We start from the raw sequence: 6,587 nt of genomic DNA on the forward strand, positions 1-6,587 counted from the left end.
AGCGTTTTTCTCTATTGCATTCTTCACCATGCTACTGAGTGGGCCACATAGTTTACTCCCATTAAAATGTTAATGAATTAAATAGGGTGTTTATATATACCTTTGACCACCAAATCAGAGTTCACCTTTGCTTTCAAAAAATGGAGAATTTGATGAAATTACTGTATTCTAAGAGATGATATTTTAAAGTATAGTAAATATTCCTTCTTTGTGTTTCTCAAAGCCTATTTTGATGTCAGGCAATATTTGGATAGCTGTAGAACAAAAGAGAGCTGGGTTCAAATCCAAGTTTGGACTTAGTAATTTTGGTCAAGGTAAACTTTCTGAGTCTCAGTTTTCTCAAGAAAAATTGGGCTGAAACATAATTCTCAGAGTGATTTTCCGACTTAAATAAAATAGCATGAAAAAGACCCCACATATTGTAGGTGCACAATAGTAATTACAATTCCACCTTAAATGTGCCTTCCTTGTGTTGTTGCTTTCGATTTTTCTGATCATAATACTCAGCATAAACCAATGAAGCTTCAGAAAATCTATTCTTTAACTCAAAGAATGTTAGTGACTCACATAGGTCCGGTCAGTCTGGAAACCACTGAAAGCAATCGCCATAAAGGCAGGTCACAGTAAGGAGACAGCTGCTTCTCTCTCCCAAAATATAATAAATACCATTCAAATAGTCCCCATTTGAAGAGCTGTTTATTCTCCAAATAACAAATTATGAGAGATAAGTTTCTGAAATTTTTCTTGGAGGCCAAAAAAATTCCATCTATACCACTGGTCTATTTCAATGTGACAATTCCAAACATAGCTTTAAGCCAAAGACATGCAGGTTATAGTTAGCTTAAATTACTGTTACATATAAATAAATATAAACTTTTTAAAAATAAAAATATGTGTAAGGGATTATTTTCTACAAGTTCATAATAACTGTTTTATGAGCATTCTTTGACAGCAATTGTTTTTCTAGGGCTAAATGACATCTTTCATATCCTTGCAACATTGAAAAAATAAAGCTATTTGACATGGTAGTATCCAAAGAAGATGTCTAATTAAAGGAAAATAATCATCTCGATTTTGCTTATTTACAAAATACTGTATAGATTTTAAAAATCAATATTGCCTATTATAATAGAAAAAAATAATAGGGGAAAACAATTTAATTTTCTTATAAGAAACAAAATAAAAGGTCATTCCAACAGAAAAAATACTTGACATAAATAGTATCAGTGAACTTTTAATTTCTTTCAAGCAATAACAACAAAATGTACAATTCATTTCCTGCATAGTATTTATAATTACTTGGGTAATACATTATAATAAATAGAGCCATAAAATGAGTCAAAAGTTGAAGTAACTAGTGGAACTAGCTTTTATAAAATATGGTACCTCAGAGACCATTGTTAAGATACATTTAAATGCTCAATTTTAAAGTTTTAAGCCTTTGCTATGTGGGAAAATTTGTAATATAATATTGGTTTATATTCTTCTGTAAATTTAATTAAAAATTATCCTAAAATATAAAACATCAATTCTTGCAGTTGTCTAATGAAGGAAGAATGGCCTTACTCTATGTAAATTTGAGTTTGTCTCAGGTCTCAAAGCATTGACACAACCTTGTTCTAGTATTCCCAGTTATCAAATGCAAAATGTCATTCTTATCTCTGTCTATTTCTTACAGGATTTATGAAGAAATCATAGATATGAAAATATTTGTGAAAATACTTAAAATTCTCTGAAAGGGTGTCTTTATAAATTTAAGTTAACTAATATTTATTATTATTGGTTAAATCAGAAAATATAAGAGCAATAGCAAACATATATTTGATTTTTAGCTAATAATTTACCAATTATAATAAACAACGTGCCATCCATAAGAATGTTAGGAAGTTATATGAAATATCACTCACATAAGAAGGCACAGTGTTAAATCTAAGGTTTTATTTCCATACTGTAGTGGAGTGACTGAGAAAAGGGTGTATTCTGGAAGCAGACCACTTCAGATGACTTCTGGCTCTATCATTTTTTAGTTGTTTAATCTTGGTCAAGTTTTATAACTTCTCTGTCTTAGTTTCTCATTTGTAAAATGGTAATAGACAATAACACCAATTTGGTAGAGTTTTCATAAGGATAGCATGGAGTCGTGGCAGTCATTGTTGGCTGTCTAACAACACTCATTCTCAACCTTCTTTCCTTTATCCTGCTCCACTATAAAGTCTAAAAATATGTAGTACCTGATTTCCTAATCTCCCTTGCAACTTGGGGTGCTAGGTGACAGTGCCAACAGAGGAGACAAAAGCAGAAATCTGTTGGAACTTCTAGAAAAGCTTTGGTTTCCCTGATAAAAGGGACAGATATGGCTGGAACCATCCTTTTCTTTCTTTTGCTTATTTTCAGTATAAACATGCTGCTAGGAGCTGGGAGAGAGATCTACAACTATGAGGACAAGGCCAAAAAAATGAGATAGATGCTGCCAGAAACCATTGTGCAACTGAACAAATGACTACTTTTAACATGAAAAAAAAAAAGAACCACGTGTTTTTAAGTGACTGGCAATGAATATTGTTACTTGCAGCTAAAAATATTTCTGATACAGAGTTAAAGCATGTATAATGCTTGGAATAGTTATTACCATAGTCAATGCTCAATAGATTTTATTTGTAAGTATTATATTTCAGTTAATCACATGTCATATGTCAACAACTTGATATTTACTAATATGTGATATGTATTTGTCTGGTTGATGTATCTTGTCTTATAATTCCAACTTTGTTGTAATATTATTTAAAATTCATTGTATTTCAAAAACATGATAAATCTAATAATTTCTTGTAGCAATTAATCTGTCTAAAAGCTCACTTTTTGTTATTTATTTTAAATCAAGATTCCATTATCGGTGTTGAGCTCTTTCTTCTTGGTGTTCATCAATATACTACTTATTGAGAAGTACTCTTTAATTAAGAAATTTTGGAAATGATGCTCTAGAATTTCACCGTTAGCTACCTTTTAATTCATTTTTTTAAACTTGTAATTCTTTTGCAATGTTTTTAACACAAAATTTTCAGACATTTATGAGCTTCTACAGTTTCCCAGGAGTCTACAACTATAACATTTTATTGGAAGTAAGGGTTAACATACTTTTAAGGCACTCTCTTTCACCATGCCTATCTGCAGTACAGTAGTTATATGGGTACACATTAAAAATCTAGGAAGAAAAATAAAATAAAATCAAATGAAATAAAATAAAATTAAATTAATTTAATTAAATTACATGGGCAATAAAAAAATCTAGAAAGGTTGCTTGTATTAGTGAAGTAAGTAATTAAGTAAATTTCCTAATTAATGTAAACAAGAAACAGATATAAAATCAAAGAAAATTATTTCAGGAAACTAATCATTCGGTTGTGAATCTATACCTAATTTCTATTTAACATCCCATTTCAGAGTTTATTAACATTCTCTACATAATGAAGCGTAGACTGGTACTCTTGCATTCCATACCCACGCATACCTACACACACACACACACACACACACGCACACACACACACACACACACTGTTTCTCTACCCACTTTTCCCCTATTGGAGTAAATTCGACCACCATTCACCTAATTTTTCAAGCCTAAAATTTAGATATCATCCCTAAGCAGTCTTTTTTTCTCATTCCACCCCTCATATATCTGTCGTCTCCATAAACCACACACACACACACACACACACACACACACACACACACACACACACACATATATTTACTGAATCTGGTACCTAGCCATCTCCAAAGATAACTGTTCTAGACCTAGCCTACCAGATCCTTCTACAATCATTTTCAAACCTGAGCTACATATTAGATATTTGAAGAAATAAACATTTCATTAACCATTACTTCCTGGTATTATATTGGTTAATACTTCTTAACCAATATCCATTTTCATCATTTCCTGATGATTTTTTTTCCTCTTTGATTAAGGATTTTTATTTTCTGATGGAACCACATTCCTTAAAGAAAATAGATCCAGATAAGAATCTATTTTTGTTTTAGGAGCTTAACCTCAACATTCTGGGTCTTTACATTTTTCTACTAGATATGGATAACTGCCCTAAACCTATACCTGACATCCTTCTTCTACAACATTTTCTAATCCTGGCTACATATTAAAATCACTAGAGGAGTTTTGAGAAATATCAACTCCCGGATCTTACTCCTAGAGGTTTTGATATAATTGATTTAGATTGGGGCTGACTAGAATCATATCCAGAGGATTCTAATATACAGGCAGATTTGAGGACTTAGACTGTTGTAATGGACTCTCAACTGGTATTCTTGATTCTACCCTTGCTCTCCTATAGTCTTTTCTCCTGATAGCCAGAATGATATTTAAAATGGGAAATCAGATCCTTGTAACTTCTATCACACTAAGAATAACATTTCAGAGAGGTCTTCTCTGAAATTCATATTTCAAATTCCCATATTCCTCCCATTACTCCCTATCCCCTTCATTTGGTTAATTTCTTTTTATAGAACCTGATATTTAATTATATATTTATTTGTTTCTCTTACTAGACTATAAACATTCTGAGGTCAAAGATCTTATCTGGTCTTTATAACTTCATCCTCCATGCCTAGAAAATATAGTAGGAACACAGTATTTGTAGAATCAATTAATGCTATACAATAAAAAATTGCTTGTCTCTCCCATTGACTGTCTTGTGCATATGAATTTTAATTACTGAAAAAAAATCTACTTACTATTTTTATGCTTCCAAAATTATCTTGAAAGAGGCAGCTAACCCAAATGAGTCCCAGACAGAATTAAGAATTAAGGATCCCAACAGAATTTTTTCAAGTTATTGAAAGTACCACCATACATATTACTACAAAAAATAAGCAAGAATTTAAAAATCTGATAACATTAAATTTAAAACAAGTTCCCAACAAAATATAGCATCACCATGTATAATGCTAAAATGAACTGTATTAGCTAATCATCACTACTGTCTGAGTCAAAGCTTAAAGGTTTAAAAAAAAAAAACCCCAGGAACTAGAAGCTGCCTAAATTTGAATAATATTTATTTGTCATATCCAACTGGTTTCCTGCCCTCTGTTTTACCACTATCCTGTCATCAGTGAACCAAGCAGAACACCACAGTCATTAACAAAGTGGGTAGATAGCTTTCTGACCCGATCCAGGAAGTCACTCTTGGGGAATTCCCAAATCTCTTCAGAGGAACCCAAATTACCGATTTCTAATCCGGCCAGGAATGAAGTTTGTGATTAATCTGTAAATAAATCAAGATTTCTTCTGAGTCTGGTTTACTAGTCAGAAGATGAAATCTGGGGTTGGAAAGGAGTGTTTCAGAGACAGTGCTACAGTGAATTAAACACACAGGAAAACAAGTATCTTTTTAAGAGAGAGAGTGCTTTTGTGGGCGTCGTACTTTCTGTGTTAAACCTGAGCTCCGGAGCCAGAGAGCCAATAAGTGAATTCTGACCATCCCACCTAGCAGCTATATTATCTTGAGTGGTTTACATAACCTTTCTGTACTTCAGTTTCCTCATTTGTAAAATGGAGATAATAATTTTAGCACTTACCTCAAAAAATAATAGTGAATATGATGTGACTTAATGGATATAAGGGCTTTGAAAAGTATCAGGGCACAGGGAAGCACCACATAAATATTAGCTAATAATGACTAAGAGCATGGACTGTAGTGCTGTTTCCTGCCTTTGAATTCTAGCCCTGCCAGGTAGGTGACCTTGGGCAGGTAACTTTATCTTTCTGTGTCTCCATTTCTCCTTCTGTAAAATTGAGAGAGAATTTACCTCAATAGGGTTGTGTGAATATTAAATGACTTAATATAGGTATAGGCCTTAGAATAGTAACTAGTAAATAGGGAGTACTGTAAGATAAATTTACTATCATTGTTATTGTTATTATTATCATCTTAGGCTATAATTCAGTGCAAGATTTTTGAGACGTTAATCTCTTTATGTCTCCTCTTACTTTAATCACTATTTCTCAGGCCCAAAGCGGTTGCTTTCTTACCTTTGCTGGTTTCCTCATCTTATCCCTCCCCCTTGGCAATATCATCACTTTAATAGGTCCACTATTACCTCATAGGAAAATGATTGCTAAAGTTGAACCAACAGCCCAGGTCTCTCTGGGGAGCTCCAGACCTTATCTGGACGTAGATGTTCCTCAGGCATTTCAGAAATCTCTGTGCAGAACAAAACATCTCTCCATTCCCTCAAAACATTTTCCTTTTCTTGTGTTCTTGTCACATGAGCTTTGACTCCTCTCTCTCCCTCACCCTTCATACAGAGTCACCAAATCCTACTGATTCTAGTTTACAATAAATTTTGAATACACCCTCTCCTCTCCATTTTCCCTGCCACTTCTCCAGTTCACAATTACATTTGCCTTTTACTAGGTCTTACCACCTCCTGAAAACACCTTCTAAAATCAATACTGCACATTAGTCAGCATAAAAAGGAATAAAGTACAGATATATGTTGGAACATGGATCTTGAAAACATACTGACATACACTGTGCACGGAGCTGAATAGTGTCCCCACGAAATTGTTT

This window comes from Pteropus vampyrus, unplaced genomic scaffold (assembly GCF_000151845.1).
Source record: "Pteropus vampyrus isolate Shadow unplaced genomic scaffold, Pvam_2.0 Scaffold580, whole genome shotgun sequence".
Taxonomy (NCBI): Eukaryota; Metazoa; Chordata; class Mammalia; order Chiroptera; family Pteropodidae; genus Pteropus; species Pteropus vampyrus.